This window comes from Rhinolophus hipposideros (assembly GCF_964194185.1).
Source record: "Rhinolophus hipposideros genome assembly, chromosome: 6".
NCBI classification, from domain to species: domain Eukaryota; kingdom Metazoa; phylum Chordata; class Mammalia; order Chiroptera; family Rhinolophidae; genus Rhinolophus; species Rhinolophus hipposideros.
Genome location: NC_138052.1, coordinates 44,196,421 through 44,216,693, shown reverse-complemented (window position 1 = coordinate 44,216,693; position 20,273 = coordinate 44,196,421).

Sequence of the window (20,273 nt, the reverse complement as noted above, 5' to 3'; positions counted from 1 at the left end):
CAGCATCCATCTTAACTCTTTTCATCTCACAAAACAAATTCTAGACATTAGACAATGACTCCCTATTATCCACTCCCCCCCAGCCCTTGGAAATCATCATTCTACTTTCTGTCTTTATATTTTTGACTACCCTAAATACCTCATATATGTGGAATCATACAGTATTTATCGTTTTGTGACTGGCATGTTTGCTTAGCATAATGTCCTCAAGGTTTATCTGTGCTGTAGTATATGAGAATTCCCTTCCTTTTCAAGGCTGAATAATATTTCATTGTATTATATATCACGTTTTGCTTACCCATTTATCAATGGACACTTGAGTTGCTTACATATTTTAACTACTGTGAATAATGCTGCTATGAACATAAATGTGCTATCTCTTCAAGATCCTGATTTCATTTTAGGGGGGAATACACTCAGATGTTGAATTGCTGGATCGTATAGTAGTCCTCTTTGTAATTTTTTGAGAAATCTCCATACTGTTTTCCATAGAGGTTGAACCAGTTTACAGTACATGATGGCTCCGTGTTCTCCACATCCTCACTAAAACTTGTTTTTTACTGTTTTATTGATGATAGTCATTCTAACAGGTGCGAGGTGATATCTCATTTTGGTTTTAATTTGCATTTCTCTGATGATTATTGACATTGAACATATTTTCATATGTCTGTTGGTCATCTCTATGTCATCTTTAGCGAAATGTCTATTCAGGATCTTTGCCCATTTTTAAAGTAGATTTTTTGTTGTTGTGTTTTTTGTTGTTTTTTTTTTTTTGTGTGTGTGTGTGTGTGTTTGGTGTTAAGTTGTATGAGTTCCTTATGTATTTTAGATATTAACCCCTTATAGGATCAATCATTGGCTAACACCTTCTTCTATTCAGTAGGTTTTCTTTTCGTTTTGTTGACGGTTTCCTTCTCCATGAAGAAACATTTTAGTTTGATGTAGTCCCATTTGTTTATTCTGTTTGTTTGTTTCCATTGCCAAGGAGACATATCCAAAAACAAATTACTAACAGTAATATTAAAGAGTTTATTGTCTATGTTTCTTTTATAAGTTTTAAGGTTTCAGGTCTTACATTTAAGTCTTTAATGCATTTTGACTTTATTATATATGGCATATGAAGGTGATCCAGTTTCATTTTTGTGTGTGTATCTGTCCAGTGGCATCTTAATTATGATGTGTCTTGGTGTGGGCCTCTTTGGGTCGAACTTGTTTGAGACTCCCTGCACTTCCTGGACTTTTATGTCTAATTCCTTCACCAGGTGAGAAAAGTTTTGGGTCATTATTTATTCAAATAGGTTTTTCAATCCCTTTCTCTCCCTCTCTCTTTCTGACACTCCTATGATGCAAATGTTGTATGCTTGAGATTGTCCCAGAAAGCCCTTAAATTATCCTCTTCTTTTAAAATTCATTTTTCGTTTTTCTCTTCTAATTTGATGTTTTCTGCAACCTTGTCTTCCAGATCACTGATTTGATCCTCTGCTTCATCTAATCTGCTATTATTCTACCTAATGTATTCTTCATTTCAGTTATTATATTCTTCATTTCTGACTGGTTCTTTCTCATAGTTTCTATCTCTTGTTGAGGTCCTCACTGAGTTAATCTATTCAACCCCTAAATTCATTGAGCATCCTTATACCTCGTGTTTTGAACTGTGTATGTGGTAGATAGTTTGCCTTCTTCTTTTTTATTTCCTGGAATTTTGTCCTGTTCTTTCATTTGGGACATGTTTCTTCATCTCCTCATCTTGGCTGCCCTCCTGTGTTTGTTTCTATGTATAAGGTATATCTGCTATGTCTCCCACTCTTGGCAAGGTGGCCTTATGTAGGTGTTCTGTGAGGCCCACTGACATATTATCCTTGTCATCTGAGCTGGGTACTCCAGGGGTGTCCACTGTGTGGTTTGTGTGTGCCCTCTTGTTGTAGATAAGCCTTGATTGCTGTTGGCACACCAGTGGGTGAGACTGACTCTCAGGCTGATTGGCTGTGAGGACTGGCCAAGACTACCACAGATGAGCTATCGTCCAGGGGCTGACTTCACATAGCAGGATTCACGTTAGCTGGTCTCTAATACCTGCCAACTCTGCTCTTTAGATGTGTCATTTGTGAAATTAGTTGTGTGGTACTCTGGAATGGTCTGAAGCTGGCCACTTGGTATGTTGGTTCTGGTAAATTGTGGGAGGAACTCCTGTGCAGGCCCAAGACAGCCACTGCCTTTGCCCACCCAGGGACCAGTTAGTAGGAGTTACAAAGTGATCGGTGCTGGGCGTGGAGGTGCCTGGGAGAGGTTATGCTGCAAACTGAGGTCAGCTGCAACTAGTGCCAGGCTTGGGGCTACTTAGCATGAGTTAAAGGGCATGCCAAGGCCAACTTCTGCTTGTTTGGGATTTGTGGACCTTTGAAAAATTTTAGGAAAGTCTGCAGCACAAGCAGGGGCAAGTTATTTGTATGAAAAAGCCGCTGAAAGACATTTGGACTGGGTGCACAATTAGGTATGGTAAGGTCTCAGGGAATGACCACTGTGGTGCAAGCAGTTTGAACCAGGTCAATGGAGCATTCAGATCAGTACCTACCTACCTGCACTTGTAGGCTGGGTAAGGGGAAGGCTCAACAAAGGAACAATTGTGTTTGCCAGCACTTCCTTCCTGGAGAGAGCTGTCCCTCCAGCCCTCACAGCTAAGCTCAATTCAGTTCCTCCATGTATGTCCTTGGCACTTTTCAAGATTTTGCCCCTGTGTTAGGGCTCTGAGCAAGTTGACTCAGTGAGTGAGTCTATGTACAAGCCCTTTAAGATCTGCAGTGCCTAGGTCTCTAGAAGCCCATTGTCTTTCTCAGACACAAAACCTGCTGGTTTTCAGTCAAATGTTATGGGGACTTCTCTGCCTCATACTGGTGCCCTAGGCTGGGGCGCCTGGTGTAGGACTGGGACCTTTTCAGAAAGGACCTCTGTAGCTGGGATATCCCTTGTGATTTTAACCATATTGTAGGTGTGGGACCAGCCCATTCAATGTCTCCAGCTCTCATATTAGTCTCAGCATGAATTCCTCTTTATAACCTTAGTGATAGAAATTCTGTTCAGCTAGTCTTCAGGTGGCTGTCAATGATGGTTGTTTTATAATTTAGTTGTAATTTTGTTGTGGTAATGGGAAGAGGTGAACACAGCATCTATCTCCTCCACCATCTTGATTGCAAATCTGTTTTAAAGTCTGTCTAGCACATCTTCCATCAGGTCTTTTTCAGGGACAGCTGCTGTATTGTTTTGTTGTTGTTGTTGTTGTTTTGTGTTGTTTTTTTTCCTCTTTGTATAGGCCATACTTTCCTGTTTCCCCTAGAAGTTGCAAGCCTTCAATAAACTCCAGCGTTCCAAATTATTTGCATTAGACATATTCTGCCAGTGAAATTGTTGTCTAGGTTGGGAGACTGATTTCTGGTGTTTCCTATTCTGCTATCGTCCCATAATCCTCTGACTTAACTTATTTTTATTAAATCAATTGATTCAAAACAGTTCTCATCTTCCAAACTTTATTTTTATTTTTTTCACATGTATAACCTTTTTGGCAAACATCAATTCATCCCTCTAATATATGTCAATTATTTGAAATTGCCTCCCAACAGCTTCAGTTTTACTCTGCCTGTATAAGTTCTTCCAAAGAAATTAGAATGCAGTATCTGCAAGCCAGCCACAAGACAGACCAAAGGGCCCTTAAATAGGGACCACCGAAGTGGAGCAACAAGAACAACAACAAAAAGGCAGGACTTTATTAAAACTTCTAGTAGAAAGGTCAGTCTGAAAGTGAGATAGCCCTGCCTTCTGAAAAATCAACAAAGTTTTGATATATTACAGGCATGTGGCACAGGAGCCTAGCAACTCCAGGAGCATCCCAAGTCACATTATTCTGGAATCACTGGCTCCAAATATGGGAATCCAACTCTGTAACTTCTGGCTGTCAGTCGCAAAACCTTGATTGGCATGGGTGACTGAACCAGTCATTCTTCAGGACAGGAGACTGGCCCAACCACTTTAGTCTAATTATCTCACTGGACTTCCTTTGTTCCTATTCCCATATTTCATCAGTGGAGAAATATAGCATGTAAAATATAGTATATAAAATGTCTGGAATTAATTCCTTCCATGTTGAAACTCCTGGGCTTTACGCCTTCTTGTGACTCATAGCCATAGAGAAATTCAAAGTCATGTGAGGAACATTTTTTCTTAAATGTCAATGTCTGAAGTCCATATCATATATTCTGATTTTATTGGTATGAGGTAGGGACCTGGTTTTTATGTTTTTGAAAGTACCTTAGAAGATTCTAATGTGAAACCATTGTTGAGAATTGCTGTTCTAGAACAAAGATTTTAATATACATTAAAATTGCCTAAGGATATTATTGAAAGGGAGATTCTAATTCAATAGCATTGAGGCAGGGCCTGAGATTTTGTATTTCTAAAAAGCTCCAAGGTCATATTCAGGCTGCCCTTACATGAACTACACTTTAAATTGAAAGGTTCTAAAGGTATTGTTTCTACCAACCCATATGAACAACAGCCATGTATATTATCTTTCTCAGCCATATATAGTAAATTCTTGTCTGAATTTACTGCAGACTGATGGGAGGGAGGGTGTAGTAGTGCTTTGCTGATTGCTACTCCACCACAACCTCTGCCCTACCGGAAGGTACAATCTTTGACATGGAGCTTTATAAAAGAATCTGAGCAAGAGGACAAGTGCATAAAGCACCAAGATTCCCAGCCCCACTTTAACCAAAGCAGATTTCTGGAATTCTAACTTCTTAATTCAGCTCAGCTACGATCGGGGACACCATTCAGCTCCACTCTGAACTTGTACTATTCTAAACTGTCATGTGTTTTCACATTATAAGGAGACACTAAGATACAAATAGGAAGTGAGATTGGAGAATAAAGAGAATCTGTCAAACTGAATTATCTATTGTATGAAAATATATATAAAAGGTCAATAAAGCTCTGTTCCTAAGGGGCCCTTCCAGGGCTTTTAGGGGAGTGTGTGTGTGTATGTAATTGTATAAACACCAATATTCATTGCAATGGGGTTTGATCTTAATTCATTGCTCACTGGACATGTATATTAAAAAATTGAATTTGACACCAAATGCTATTTGGTGAATTTGATACCAAAGCTATTAGGGCATTGACATAATGCATCCGTTCAAGTTAAAATAATAATTACATTTTTTATCCATTTTTTATAAAGGTAAAGCATTTCTATTGTACTGTTCTCTGACTTTGCCTCCTAGAATTAAATGACCTAGCTTTTTGTGGTATTCAAGTAGACACTGTGACCATCCATTTTTCCTCATATATTTTCTTTAAAAATGAAAAATCAACTGATATTTTGAAGTAATAATATCCATGTAACTTGTCCTAATGTACATATAATCAAAATTTAAAGACTCTTCAGAAATTGTTAAAGCTTAAGTCCCTTTACTTAGAGTTGTATGTCTCAGATTCTAGATTTATTCATTTTTCTTTCAGACTTTCTATCCTACTTAAACTAACAATAAAATTTCACCATTAAATGCCTAGTTAGAAATTTCAAAGGCCTGTGGATAAATGCTTTGCTTAAAACCATTTCATGTTAACATTTTTACTAGATTGTACAATTCTGCCATAAAGTTAATGCTCCAGACACCTCTGAAATGCTATACATTTTTTTTTTCCAGCCTGGGGATCCTTGCTCTTCCTCAGGGTACACCTAAAGCTTAGATAAGAGTCAGGTGTTCCCTTTAAAGTGATAAGCCAAAAGCAAAGTTCTGTGCCTATAATGTACCTATCTCTCTTCTAGGTAATCCATGGGAGAAAATACAAGATAGTTTTAATTAGTCCAATTGATTCTCTTATCTAATTCTCCATAATGGCCTCCTAACCCCTTTCCTTGCTTCTACATGGGCCTCATTTCCCACCCCACCCCCACTCCACCACCTGACAAACTGTGAAAATCCATCCTTTAAAAATCATATGTAATTGTATAGCATATGAAGTATTTATCTGTAGCAATAGTTTGATATTTGCATTCCTTTCTTGTGACAATCCCTAGCTTAGTTTTCAGGAAAAAAAATGCAAATCGCTAAATTGAATTTAGGTATTCTCTGGGGTAAGACAGGGGCAATTGATGAAACAAAAAAAAAACAAACAACAACAACAACAACAATGTTTTGGACCCTCCTTTGGACCTCTCCTACCTGTAGGAGGAGATGAATAAAAGAATTTGGATGGAGGAGAGGATTTTTCTAGGATGAAAGAGTATTTTTGGAGCATTGGAATTTTTGCGCTTTCCCTTTGGGGAGGGTTACATCCTTAGCGCTTACATTTTTTCTTGATAAATTGCTCTTTTTATTGGGAGGTCTGGTTTGTGCATGAATCTTCCTTTGCAGATATTCTCCCAACCACCAGATAATGTTTCTTGAACTGGGGTCAAGGAATGGTTCTAAACATAAGGCTCGTTTACCACTGTACATCATCGTACATAGGTAAGCTGCTAAAGCCTAGGAGACAAGTGTAAAAGGAAGACAAAATATCAAAGCTAATTTGGGCAAGACAAAGCTTACCCTCAGTTTCTTGGAGAGCAACTGTTGGTTTTCCAGTAATTCCTAGGTTTTCAGTGAGATACAGCAAGCCATTGATGACAGCAAGTTTGCAAGTCCTGTCTTCCAACTAGCCCTTCCCCCAAGACTCCCTTCTACTTCCCCACTCACCTGCCCAGAAACCACTCAGTGGGATCAATGTGTCTTATCAGCTGACAGTGAAAAACAGGCCTATTGCTGAAGGGTGAACAGTTGGAGAAAGAACATACCTCCCAGATATTCCAAGAACAGATGACTTTTGGGGTACAGGGGGTTCATGGGGGATTCAGAATCAAGCCAACAGAGCCACAGGGATGGCACCAGCAGACAGGGCTGGCAGTGAATTGATTACACCTCAGATAGAAAACTCTTCTATTTTTTCCTACTTTCCTATGCTCCTTGTAAACAATTTTCACTCTCTAGCTGATGGGTGAAATACAAACCCCTTGGAGTTTTCTGATGAGGAGGAGATTTGAAGAAAAAGTATTAAATTGTAAAGAGTAACTGAAATAGTGATAACAGTTGAATTTATCTAAACAGTTTAGCTAGAGAAATTTAATTTTAAACTGGCAGTGACTAGAAAATTATTGTACCAACAGAGTTGATTTCTATGGGATAAATCTTTATGGGTCATCAGCTCCAGGTGGATGAGGATTCCAGCCCAGGAGGCAGAGATGTAGTCATTAAACTGTTCCAATAAGCTTCACCATGCAAAAATCATAGCATGTCACTCTCCTGCTTAAAATTCTCCAATGGCTTTCCTTTGTATTTGCAATAAATGCCAAATGCCACAATGGCACAAAAGGCTCCAGAGGTCTGACCTCTTCTCATATTCATTCATCCTTCCTCAGCAATCTAATCTGCTTCCTGATATTCCAATGAACTAAGCTTCTTTCTGCCCCAGGCCTTCAGCATTTTACTCTCTCCACCCAGAACACTCTTTCCCTAGATCTCTGCGTGACTGAGACCTCGTCCTGGATGGCTCAAAACACATCTCTTCAGGGAAGCCTTTCCTAATCACCCTAAGTCAATCTTGATGAACTCATTCTACCTTATATTTCTCATCGACTATATCATGCACAGAAAACATCTATGGGTTTTTTGGTTACTTGTTTATTGTCTGTTTCACCTACTAGAATGTAAATTCATGAAGTAAAGCAACATGTCTATTTTGTTCACCCCTATTCCTAGAACCTAAAACAGGATTGGGAAGATTGCAAATGCTCAATAAATATTTATGGATTAAATGAATCCAGGCTAGTAATCATGGTTATCAAAATGCTATTTTAAATGTAACCTTCAACAAAGGAATACTTAAGTGGCTCTGCTTTAGAAATCTGATACAGAAACCTTCTACGCAAATACACAAAAGGGCAACAACACACACATAGCAAGCAGAGGTGAAGGAGAAGAAATCATGCCATAGAGAGTCAAGTTTATGAAAGGAAAAAGAAATTAAATTTTACCTTATGATCAGAGTGTGATTTTATTGCTCTAGGTCAATAGACCGAATGATTGATTGATTGAAAGACTGATTACATTAATGATCTCAATGAATGCCTCCTACACTATTTCCATGCCTCTTTTTCCTCTAATGTTGTTCCCAGTCTGACTCTGAGGTCAATCATGTGACTTCTTATTGCCAAAGGGATGTTATTAATCGTCACGAAAGCAAAAGTTTGATAAGAATATGTATGGATTTTCAGGCACAGTTGGACTTATCTGCTTTGTACATCTGCCTCTCCATGAACACATACTGAAACCTATCAGAGAAATTTGAGACACATATGAAAACTAACAGAGGCCATTAAACCAGTCACTAGCTGGCCAACCTCCCAATGAGAGAGCCCATAACAACTCAGCAACCCACAGAAATATAAATAAGCCCAGCTAAAAACCAGAAGAGATGCACAGCTGATATGAAGACTCAAGAATTTTAGGTTTGTTTTCCATGCCTTGATTATTGAAGCAAGAGAAAACTGACAGTACATAACTGGGTTTAAAGGTAAGGAACCATTCACATGCTGATGACTCTCAAATCCACAGCCCTAAATTTATCTCTCTAGTCCATTTATTTATTTTGAACATAAGATTCATAAATAATACTGTCTATTTTTATGTTGACAATAACAACAGCACAACTTGTTGAGCACCTATTTTTGCTAAGCATTGGTATGCATTTTCTATGAAATATCTCATTTAATGTTTGTAACAATCATTTACATGTAGGCAAATTGAGGCTTATATTGGGTGAGTACTTCCCCAAGTATCCCCTAACTAGTAAACGGTAGTAGGTCTAGGACTCATACCCAGAAAATTCAGCTCCATAGTCTGAGTCCTTACCCACTAGGCTTTTCTCTCCTTATAGTGCTAGCCATTGGCTAGAATATTCTGAGGATAGCTCAGAGCCAGCATGTACAACCTGGTTGAGCAAAATCCTCTCTGCAAGCTTCAACAAACCTATTTTTCCTGCTATAATTTTTATCTTACCAGGAAAAATAGGGCCATATCCCAGAAAACATTCTCACCCTGCTCTCCTCCATATCAGTTAGTAACAAGGTCCTGTTTAACTCCTAAGTATCTCAGCTGTTTATCTCCTTTTCAACATGACCACTGTTACTGCCCTAGAATAAAATCTCATCATTTAGTAAAAACTTCTGACTAATAATTTTGTCTCCAGTCTGGCCTCCTCTCCATTCTCCTCTCTTAGGTTAGAATAAGCGTTCTAAAATCCAACTCCCACCCTTTCTGCTCAAGATTCTTCAATGGTTCCTTGTGGCCTTTTATGTTTTTAAAGCCCTTAGCATGACCTATAAGCCATTTCATGATCTGGTCTATACCAGGCCTTCAGTGCGTATGTACCCACGTTCCCCTACAGCACCTCACCTTCTGCCATTCTGAGATCCTTCAGTTCCTGGAATATTACATGTTTTTCGTGGCACCATTTCTTTTAATTTACTAATCCCATTTGGAACTTTTTTTTTCTAGCTTGCTGATCATCTTGTACGTATTCAAGATTACTCATGCTTCACTGGCTCTTGGAAGCCATCCTGCAAATATATTTACCGCAACCCCAACTTTGCCATCCCATCTCTGAAGGCAATTAGGAAGGCCAAGATGGTGCTTGTCTCTATTACAGTCTTTATCACACTGTATTGTCGTTTTTGGTTGTTTTGTCTGCCTCTCTGCACAAGACTGAGATCCCCTAAGTGCAAACACATGCATTGTTAATTGTACTGGTCTCAGCATCTGGCACAAGGCAGATATTCAATGAATAAAATCTAGATGAAAGAATGAATAAATGTATGAATCATTGTCTTTATTTTACTACTCAACCTAGGAGGAAAACTCATTTGGTTCTTGAAATTTTACAGAGGAGTTCTTAAAAGGAAAAAGGAAGTACTTAAAGAATGGTAACTAAATGCAAAGGAAGATTCTGATGAAATCTTACCTTATCCCTCTCTAAGATGGTACCTCTCTGAATACAAAATACCTCTGAACAATTGTGATACTAGATCAAGAGTTTATGATGATCGTATACATTATTCTTTGGAAGCCCAAAAAGGAATATAAAATTAAACACAGCCTTATCTGACACATAATACATAATTACTACATTTACCTTTCTTCTTTATCTGTAAAATATTCCTTGCAACAGATAGTACAATAAACTCTTCCCATTCATATGGAATAACATATAAACTTTGAATGTTTTTTTTTCAATTGCAGTTGACAGTCAATATTATTTTATATTAGTTTCAGGTGTATAAGATAGTGGTTACACATTTATATAATTTACAAAGTAATCCCTCTCATTAGTACCACCTGACACTCCACATAGTTATTACAATATTATTGACTATATTCTCTATGCTGTACTTTATATCCCATGACTATTTTGTAACTACTACCTTATTTTGCCATGTATAATGCATTCCCATGTATAATGTGCACCCATGTTTTTGGTCTACACTTTCAGTGAAAAAAATCTTTCACTTAAAATTTTTAATTCAAATTTTTATTTGTTTACATTTAGGTAATTGTTTTTTGTATTATAAGGTAATTTTAGCATGTATTTTTTAACAAGAAATTTTATGTAACAAATAATTACATAACAGAGGAACAGATACAAAGTACAAGAAATTTTATGTACCGGTAACAAATAGAAGGCCAAGAACTCTCTGTACTTGCAAGTTTGTTATAAGTTCGACAAAACCGATTATAGTATTCCAGGGTATTATTTTGCATATGGATATCATTATGGATTTCTAGAGTTATACTTTTAACTCATAAGCATAGATAAAATAATTTAAAATATTTATATAGATACAGAATTAGTACTACCCATGTATAATGTACATCCTTACTTTTCCCTCACAAATTGGGCAAAAAAGTATGCATTATAAATGGCAAAATGCAGTAATTTGTACTTCTTAATCCCTTCACCTTTTTCACCCAGGCCCCCAACTCCCCTCCCATCCGACAACCATCAGTTTGTTCTCTGTATCTATGAGTCTGTTTCTGTTTTGTTTGTTCATTTATTTTGTTCTTTAGATTCTACATAGAAGTGAGATAATATGGTATTTGTCTTTCTCAGCCTGACTTGTTTCACTTAGCATACCTTCCAGCTTCACCTGTGTTGTTGCAAATGGTAAGATTTCATTCTTTTTTACGGCACAGTAATAACCTAATGTATATACATATCACATCTTCTTCATCCAATCATCTACTGATGGACACATGGGTTACCTCCATAACTTGGCTATTGTAAATAATGCTGCAGTGAACATTGGGGTACATATATACTTTCAAATAATGTTCTGGATTTTTTCAGATAAATGCAGAGAATTGGAATTGCTGGGTCATAAGGTAGTTCTGTCTTTAATTTTTTGAAGAACCTCCAAACTGTCTTCCATAGTGGCTGCACCAATTTGTAATCCTACCAACAGTGCACAGGGATTCCCTTTTCTCACATCCTCATAAGCACTTGTATGTTGATTTATTGATGATAGCCATTGTGACAGGAGTGAGGTGAGAGCTCATTGTGGTTTTAATTTACATTTCTCTCATGAGTGAAGTTGAGCATCTTTTCATGTCTATTGGCCATTTGTATGTACTCTTTCCTCTGTTTACTGAATGTTCCATCTCATTAAAAAATGTATGGAACATTTTTCTACTGAAAACACCATGTATTATTAAGAAATAGAAGCAGCTGAACTGCTATTTGGAAAGCCTATGCAGAAAATAACAAGAGGATTATAGTCAACTCTTTTTTCATCTGGCATAACAACATTCTATAACACAAAACTAAAGTGTTCAAACCAGGCATTCAGCATGACCCTTCCCAGATGTGGGCTCTTCAGTAGCTTGGCCCAACATCTAGAACACAATCCAACCATTTTTTTATGAGGAAAACTAAGAATTATTTCACGCATTTAGTCCAAATACTAGACACTTCACTATTATACTATGTAAAAGTTTATTGAACTCAAAGAAATATGGAAGAATAAGGCAATTATTTAAAGATATTTCCTGGAAAATAAAGATCTTTAGAAGACTACATTATCTGTATTGTACCCTAAACACGGAGAGATGATGATTTTTTTTTTTTTTGCTTCATTTATCAACACTGCAATGCAATTCTTTGAACCCTGTAAATTAGGTCAAATAGGGTCTATAGTAAGACAGTAGTCAGACAGTAGTGACTGAAAAGTTATCAATAAAACAATTGACTTCCAATGTGAAAGTAGTGCTTGATTTTTCACCGGTAACATGTACATTTTATCTGTGTCTTTCAAGACCTTGCTTAAGAGTAATAAATTAATTTTATACACAAAGGTAGGGCCAATAGGAGACATTATTTTAAGGAAACGACATACCACTGTGCACCCTTTAAATTACACTCTGCAGGCCTGTTTTAATTAAGGCCAACTACATCTGTACATAAATATCACTGAAGTCCGCATGCTATTTATGTTGGGTTCACCAAGTAGCCAATATTGAGTAAAAATATTCACATAAACATATCAATAAGTGTCAGACTTATACAAAAAAGTTATATTATGATGTGACTGTGTATTTGAGTATACATACTCACTTTCTAGACCCATAATTTGAGACAACTAATATCCTAAATTACTCCAAAGATACAAAGGAATAAGTCCGTTACATCAGATCGATGTCACCAGGAATTTGAGCAACCTGACTGGCATATACTTCATTTCTTCTATTTAGTAAATATAATACTGTAGCCCCAATGTGTATACTAGAACTCTAGCGTTCTAGAAGGATCCTTCTATTGAAAAAGTGGGATCCTTCTATAATTCACAATAGAATGATCTGATCGTTTTATATTTGACTAAGTTTAAGTCTTCGATAGATTAAATAAATCAGATTTGAATGCTGTCACTTGTAGGGAAAGAAAAAACTCTACACTCTATGAGATTGGGCACCCTGAACATAATCTTAAAGAGTGGATCAATATTTTGGAAAATTAAACTCTACTACTCTAGATTTATTAAACATGTTTAATGTTTCGAATCAACTCATGTGTCACATACCAGTATGGAATTGTTAGAGCCATGTGTAACCTAGAGACTGAGTAACACAGCAGACTGAATATTAAATCAGTAAGATATGTGCATACTTTGTCATGTTAGAGAAAACTTTCACTTGTTAAGGAAACTTATTTAAAAATAATATTTTCATGCTCTTCTCCTGGCATGTTTACATTCTTAGGCCTAGGGTGTATCCTTTGAGGCCAGACAAGCACAATCTGTGGCTCAGCATTGTGGAAACCACTGATAAAAAGCATGCTGATCAAGGCTGGAGAGACAGTCAGAATATGAACGGCCCAGTAGACTAGTTGTGAGGATTAATTTAATGCATATGGAAAGTACTTGGCACACAGTCGATGCTCAATAAATCTTAATTATTGTTGCTGTTGTTTTCATTTAAGATCAACATCTGTATTTTCATTTAACTTTCTTAACAAATGGGAAATGGAATGTTTAATTTATCAATAAATTTCCCATAGAGTGCATCTTTTCTTTTAAGGTGGGGCAGACAAATTTCAGTCAATTTGGTTTGCTATGTGTATTAAAACAATCTGGCACACCTATATTTAACCAAGTGCCCTTTCATTTACTTAGAAATTCCCATAAAATGTATTCATAGAGTTAATTCTACTACTTGGATAATATTTCTATCAGAAAGCATAGGATAGTAGAAGAAAATGGAAGTTTTGGAATATTTTGCACTTGATTTCAAAAATCCTAGATCTGTCAATTAACAGCGGTAAGATCTTAACCTTTTTGAAACTGAGTTTCCTCATTTATATGCATACCTCACACAATTGTTAGTGAATTTAGATTATACATAAAAAACCATGTATCTAAAATATATAGTAGACATATAAAGACAAGTCAGTTCTCCTCAGTTCTCTTCGCTCCCTTTCCCAATTCCCATATAAGCCAATAAATTAGAATTTGTTCCCTGTTTCAGTAAATTTTTTTCATATATATGTGCACCAAAACTTCAAATGATTTCGTTTCTATTTAAAAACAGCACTCTATTTTGTACTCTCGACACATCTTCAAAATTGAGTATTACCTTACAGCTCATGTTTATATCACTGGGAGTAGTGTCTGAGTGAGGCTGGCGGGATCGGATGCACGTGGGATGTATATTCTAGTGCACCGAAAACCTGGAATATAAATTAGGAAGGGAAACCTATTTTCAAGTAAAATATAAAGAATTTGGGATGTAAAGTATAGCAGATATATTTGTGGTTAAGAATGACGAACCTAAAATCAAACTTCCTGTGGTTAAGTCTTAACGCTTCCACTTGTTACCTGTAACTTTGGTCGAGCTGCTTATCCTCACTGAACCCCAGTTTATGGATAATGACAGTAGTTACCTCATAGGATAAGACTTAAATGAGATAATGCAATGGAGTGCTTAGCATAATGCTCAATAAATAAATATTAATTATAGTGACACTCTCAGAGTATAGCAATACATTTGTTTTAGTTACAAATAAGAAATGCTAGTGTCAGTAAAACAGTTTGAATTTTCTCAAAACACTGTGTATTACCGTAGGATAAATTCATCAGTCCTTCTCCAGGGCTACTGACACATTGCCATTACTCTTTCTATTATACTTTACAATTTATTATCAGAAGAATTTCCTTCCCACACAATTGCCCCTAGGCCCCTCTACAACCCTCTCTTAGATCTTTCCCGGGCCCCCTCTAGGAAAACCCTTCCATTGTAAATCAGTCCTCTTACACATCCAAGTGTTCGCAGAATGCTGCTTTACCCCTTTGCCTTAAGTGAAATTTGGCTTTTTCCTGATGTAACTTTTCGGAGAATCTGTTTTATCTGCCATTGCTCTATATGTCAGGCACTGGGAGCAAAATCAATACGGATCAAATAGCCTTTGTCACTTCAAGGCTATTATTCTTCCTCTTTGATGCAGGAAACCCCTCTTTTTTGAAGCTTTGTGACATCTATTCTTGATTCCACCTGCCATGTGTAGACCTCCTAACCATATGGCCTTGCTGTTTAAGGTCTTTACCACCAGGCCTCCAATTGTTCTTTCTGTCTTCACAGAAGCATTTCATCCAGGTGTAAATCATTCAGCAATTTGATCATTGATATTCTTCTCTCTCCCCTCAAACATATTTACCACTCCTTTACTATAGGAACCTACTTTCACGGTCCCATGCTGGACCTCACCAAGCATGCACTAATGACGAACTATGTGCCAAGCACTTCTGAGCATCAGCAGTAATCCAAACAGACAAAAATCCCTGCTCTTATGGAACTTGCTGTAACAAAGGGCAACTATAACCATAATGTCCTCATACCCGATTCCAAGTATACTTGCTTGCTGTCCTCTCTGATACCTCTGCATACTTCATAAACCCTGAATTTTCTCCCAGGTAAATGCCTGACCATGGCTTTACTTCTCTCTTTAGACTATACTGTATCAATGCTCTAATCACTGTCTTGTTCTCCGTGCTCCCTGTTTGGACCACTTCTAATCCACTACCTCAGTTCAATTTAAGTACATGATTCTTTTGCCATAGGCTGTAGGGTCCTGCTAGAGAAAAAATGACAGAACCAAGCTTACCATTGTAACATTAAAGTGTCCAGTTTCAGATAGGGTTTCAATGGAGTAGGCCAGATGATTTTCTGTTCATGGCTTCAGGTTCCTCAGGTATTAACTTTATCATTCTACTCAAAGACTTTGCTACTCTTTAAATCCTTATCTCTACACAGATGACTTTTTCCTGTTTTTCAAGAATATGAAATCACCCAACAGCAAATTTATGTGCTACCTGTCATTATGCATATGTGTGTTATCTCACTTTTTCATTCGCTCAACAAATATTTATTGAGAGTCTACCATATTTCAAGTTCTATTGTAAGACCTTGGGCTGCATTGCAGGATAAAAATGGCTATGTCTGCCCTCATCTAACTTATATCCGAGTAAGGAAAATGGGCATGACACTAATATTGTTATATGAGTGTTGATATAACACTAACATTGCTCTATTAGTTTTGGCATAACATTAATATTGTTATATTTGTGTTACAGGTCAATGTTATAGGTAAACGCAAAAGTAGAACAAGGTAAAGAAGATTAGGAATGCCAGGGTGCTTGTCTTACTAAATGCACTGGTCACAGGAAGTCTCATTGATCTCACTTTTGAGCAAAGGCTTGAGAGGTGAGTTCACTGAACTTCAGAGCTAGGCTTCAGGCTCAGCAGAAGAGAACCTATTTATCTTACAGATAATGGAATTCTCCATCTTTACATGTGTCCCCCAGGTTTGGCAACTGTTCAATGTATTCTTTTTTTCTTTCCAGCAATTTATAATATTTTCTCCCCATAAACATGGTCGGGTCTGATCTTTCTACATTAAATAAAGATTAAGAAATCTTCTCTTACCCTGGACTAAGTCTAGTTATTTCTTCTTCTCCTACCAGGTGAGTGATTGAAAAAAATAAACAAGCAGATGTTACAATCTGGCAATCCATAACACCAACGTGGCTCACAAATGTGTTCATTTTGCCACAGTTTGTTTTGAGAAACATACATTTGAATTTAGGCAATTTTAGACACAGCTCATATTTTCTACTTCACCGTGGTTCCCACCATTCCCTATCATATTATAGTCTCCGTTTTCCATTCATTGATGTTACCTGTTAGGTGCCTAAATCATTTGTGTTTGTAAATTTGGACTTATACTTCTAAGTATATTTGATAGCAGACTAAGAGGGACTTTTGGAAAATGACTAGCATATTGATTAAACTATTTATAAATATTTCCAAAATTAAAAAAATATATATCTGGCATTAACAGTGTAAGATAATAATAAAGAAATTCCACATAACAACATCTGGGGGATTTACTTCTTTAGTGGGAATGGATTAAATTACATGTAATCTACCCTGTAGTCAGGAGAATATTGTTTTTCTCAATGAATAAAATAAATATTTGAATCATCCTACTATCTTAACCTTCTTTGGGATTCAACAACAACTTAAATCTAAAATCACATGTCCATAATCCAACTACATGGGAATCACCCTCTGAGTCAGAAAGCGTCATGCTCCTCACTTTGCCCCATCCAAAAATAGTGATTTGTACCTCCAGTCAGAGAATATGCCTCCAGCATACATCAGAGTAGGAAGTAAATTAGGATGAACAGTGCTGGAAATTTTCAGCAACCTAGCTATTTTTTGAGATATTGCATAAACAATAAGTTTGTGAGCAGTGCAATTCTGGGGGAGAGAGAAAGAGAGAAAGATAGATTATTCTGGATATAAAACCCTTAAATTCTTTATGCCAACAGCCTTCTTTTGAACAAGAGTCTGAAAGTGATTTTGTATACCTAGGTTGCAATGCTTTGTACAATTTTATCTTGTTCCTCTGGTATAACAAATTAGATAAGGACATGGACAGCAACATGTGGATAGAGCATGTACATTCAACATATAGAAGATCATAGAAGATGCCACCCTTCCATCCCTCTTGTTTTGTGTAGTTACGAAAGTCAAACATGGTGAGTTCATCCCAAAGTCATGCACAATTCAAATCCGTCCTTTATGTCATTCTCCGAATAAAACCCATGTGCCCAATAAGTTAGTTAATGTATTTGCCTGTAACTGTGATACAAAAATACTACATTTCATGTCACATTTATTAAGTATAGTGTTCTGAGAAAAAGTCGTTATGTTAAACGAGTATCAAAAAGTCATTAACCTATGACTTTTATGTATGCTGAGTCTATAAAATTCAATGTTCTTTGTCTCAACTCCTATGCATTATCTGGTCCTGCCTACTGCTTCGTCATTCTTCTCCTTACTCACTCAGCCCCAGCCATGCTGACCTCTTGTTCTTCCATTATGTCAACCATACGGGTATCAAGGTCTTTGCAATGGCTGTTATCTCTGCTGAGAACGCTCTTTACTCCATGTGTTAGCATGATTCATCCTTTACTTCACTGTCTATCTTCATCAATAGAATGCAAGCTCCATGAAGACAAAGACTGCTTTTATTACAGCTCTATCCCCATTGCCTTGGCACACAGTAAATGTTCAACAAATATTTGATGTTGTTGAACAAGTGAATGAATGAAATACATGTCTCTGCTTATAAAAATAGTATTAAGCAAAAGAGTCATGGCCCTAGAATAAGAGCGAAATATGACTAAATTTTTGCTTTTTGTTTTCGGTTTTGTTTTGCTTGAAGACAACCACACTGCCCATACCACCTTGAATAATGGTGCTTGGGAATAGCTGAGAAGATGGGAGCAAATTTGAATGAGTAATCAAGGAGCCTTAAAGTATACAAACCTCAGAAATAACACAAACCATTCAAAAATATTTTCTATATGCCTATGAGGATCTGGTTTTCAAAAAATTCTCTGAGAATTGCTTTTGTTGTATTAAGTCTTTGCAAACTGAACTTACAGAGAATGCATTTTTTTTTCTTTTCAATTTTTTTTTTTTTTTTTTTTGTAAATAGGCCAATTAAAAAACTTAAGTTGTCTTTTGGAAATCTATCACTTTTTAAAATATTCACTTGGCTTTTCATTAAATGTTAAAATATTTTGTGTGGATGGAGTGAGTCCAAGTGATTAAAGATAAATTATTAATAATAACATTTGTATGACTATATTATATGCATGTTTCTATGTTATTCATGTATTTCGTCACTTGATCCTCACAACTACACTGCGTCACGAAGGACAGCCACCATACCCTTACCACATATAGGGAAACTGAACATAGAAGATATTCTGCAGTTTAATAAATAAGAGAAAGAGCCAGGAGTCGAGTATATATACGAGTATACATGACTCTGGGCCAGTGCTGTCTCTTCCCTTCTCAGATCCATCCTTTGAAATGTTCTCAGAAAATCAGTGGTATTTCCAGCAAGGAATACTTAAGCTTGAAGCTAGCAATCATATCCTCATTAGAGAACCCATTTTAAGCTAATCAGGCTTGGAGGCGATAACCTTATCTCTTATAGCTTTTCTAAGCAATCCCTTGCATATTGTTTGCTCTGTATTTTATACAGTGTAAGAGGAGACATCAGTAACTTTTTATGCATGCATAACACATGTGACATTGCAGAGCTCAGTATACGTCTCTAGGTACACACAACAGAAATAAGTTAGGAGAAAAATCTACTAGTAGAAACAAACTGAAACACAATCTTTCATTGTGTGAAACTGTTTTTTTTTTCTTTTCACAAATATAATGGTCTCTAATATAATATGCCCCATAAAGGTGGGTTTTAAAAATTACTCGTCGTTCTAGCAAGTCTGGTTTTCATGTAAATTTAGACTTACAGAATCTTTACAGAATCATTATTCACTTCAGTAACTGTGGTTTATGAATCTCATATTCCATACATTATTTATGCATGGAAATTGCCCACACTGTCAACAAGAAAGAATTATCAGCCAGATCTCTGCACAAGAATTATGTTACTGTGTGGAGTATCAAATTCAAACCCTGTGTGTGTGTGTGTGTGTGTGTGTGTGTGTGTGTGTGTGTGTGTGTGTATCTGATGCTGAATATTTGCACATATTTTCCACAGCAAAACTAAATTGAATGTATTTTAACATGTCAATTTAATGTCTGCAGAAATTTTGTAACCAAGGTAAAATCTAATCAACGCCTGTTGCGTTAATTTACAGGCAGGTCATTTTGACACAAGGCAAACATGTTTTGTCTGCTGTATATTAGCACATAGCTTCTTAAAAATTGCCAACCTGGGTCAGAACTGTGATCTACGAAGGCTTTGCTTTTGATAATCAGGACAACCCAAAGTGGGACAAGAACTGTCTTCTCAAATGGTTAAGATAAAAAGATAAGATGAACCCTCAACGTCCTTTAATTTTTTATTTTTTATTTTTTTGGTTTTTGTTTAATCCTTATCAGACACATAAGGGACTTGAACAGGAAAGCTTTGTGGTGTTACAGTGCTCTAAGAAAGTAAAGCAATCCCATCATCAGCTCAGATGCATGTATGACCCAGTCCTGCAGGGGCTTTGAAAGGGTGACTAATCTCAAACTGGGAAAGATGAGCTCAGACCTTCAACTTATGAATAAGAGGGGTCACTAACCTCAGGAGCTCATGCCTCTTAAGAC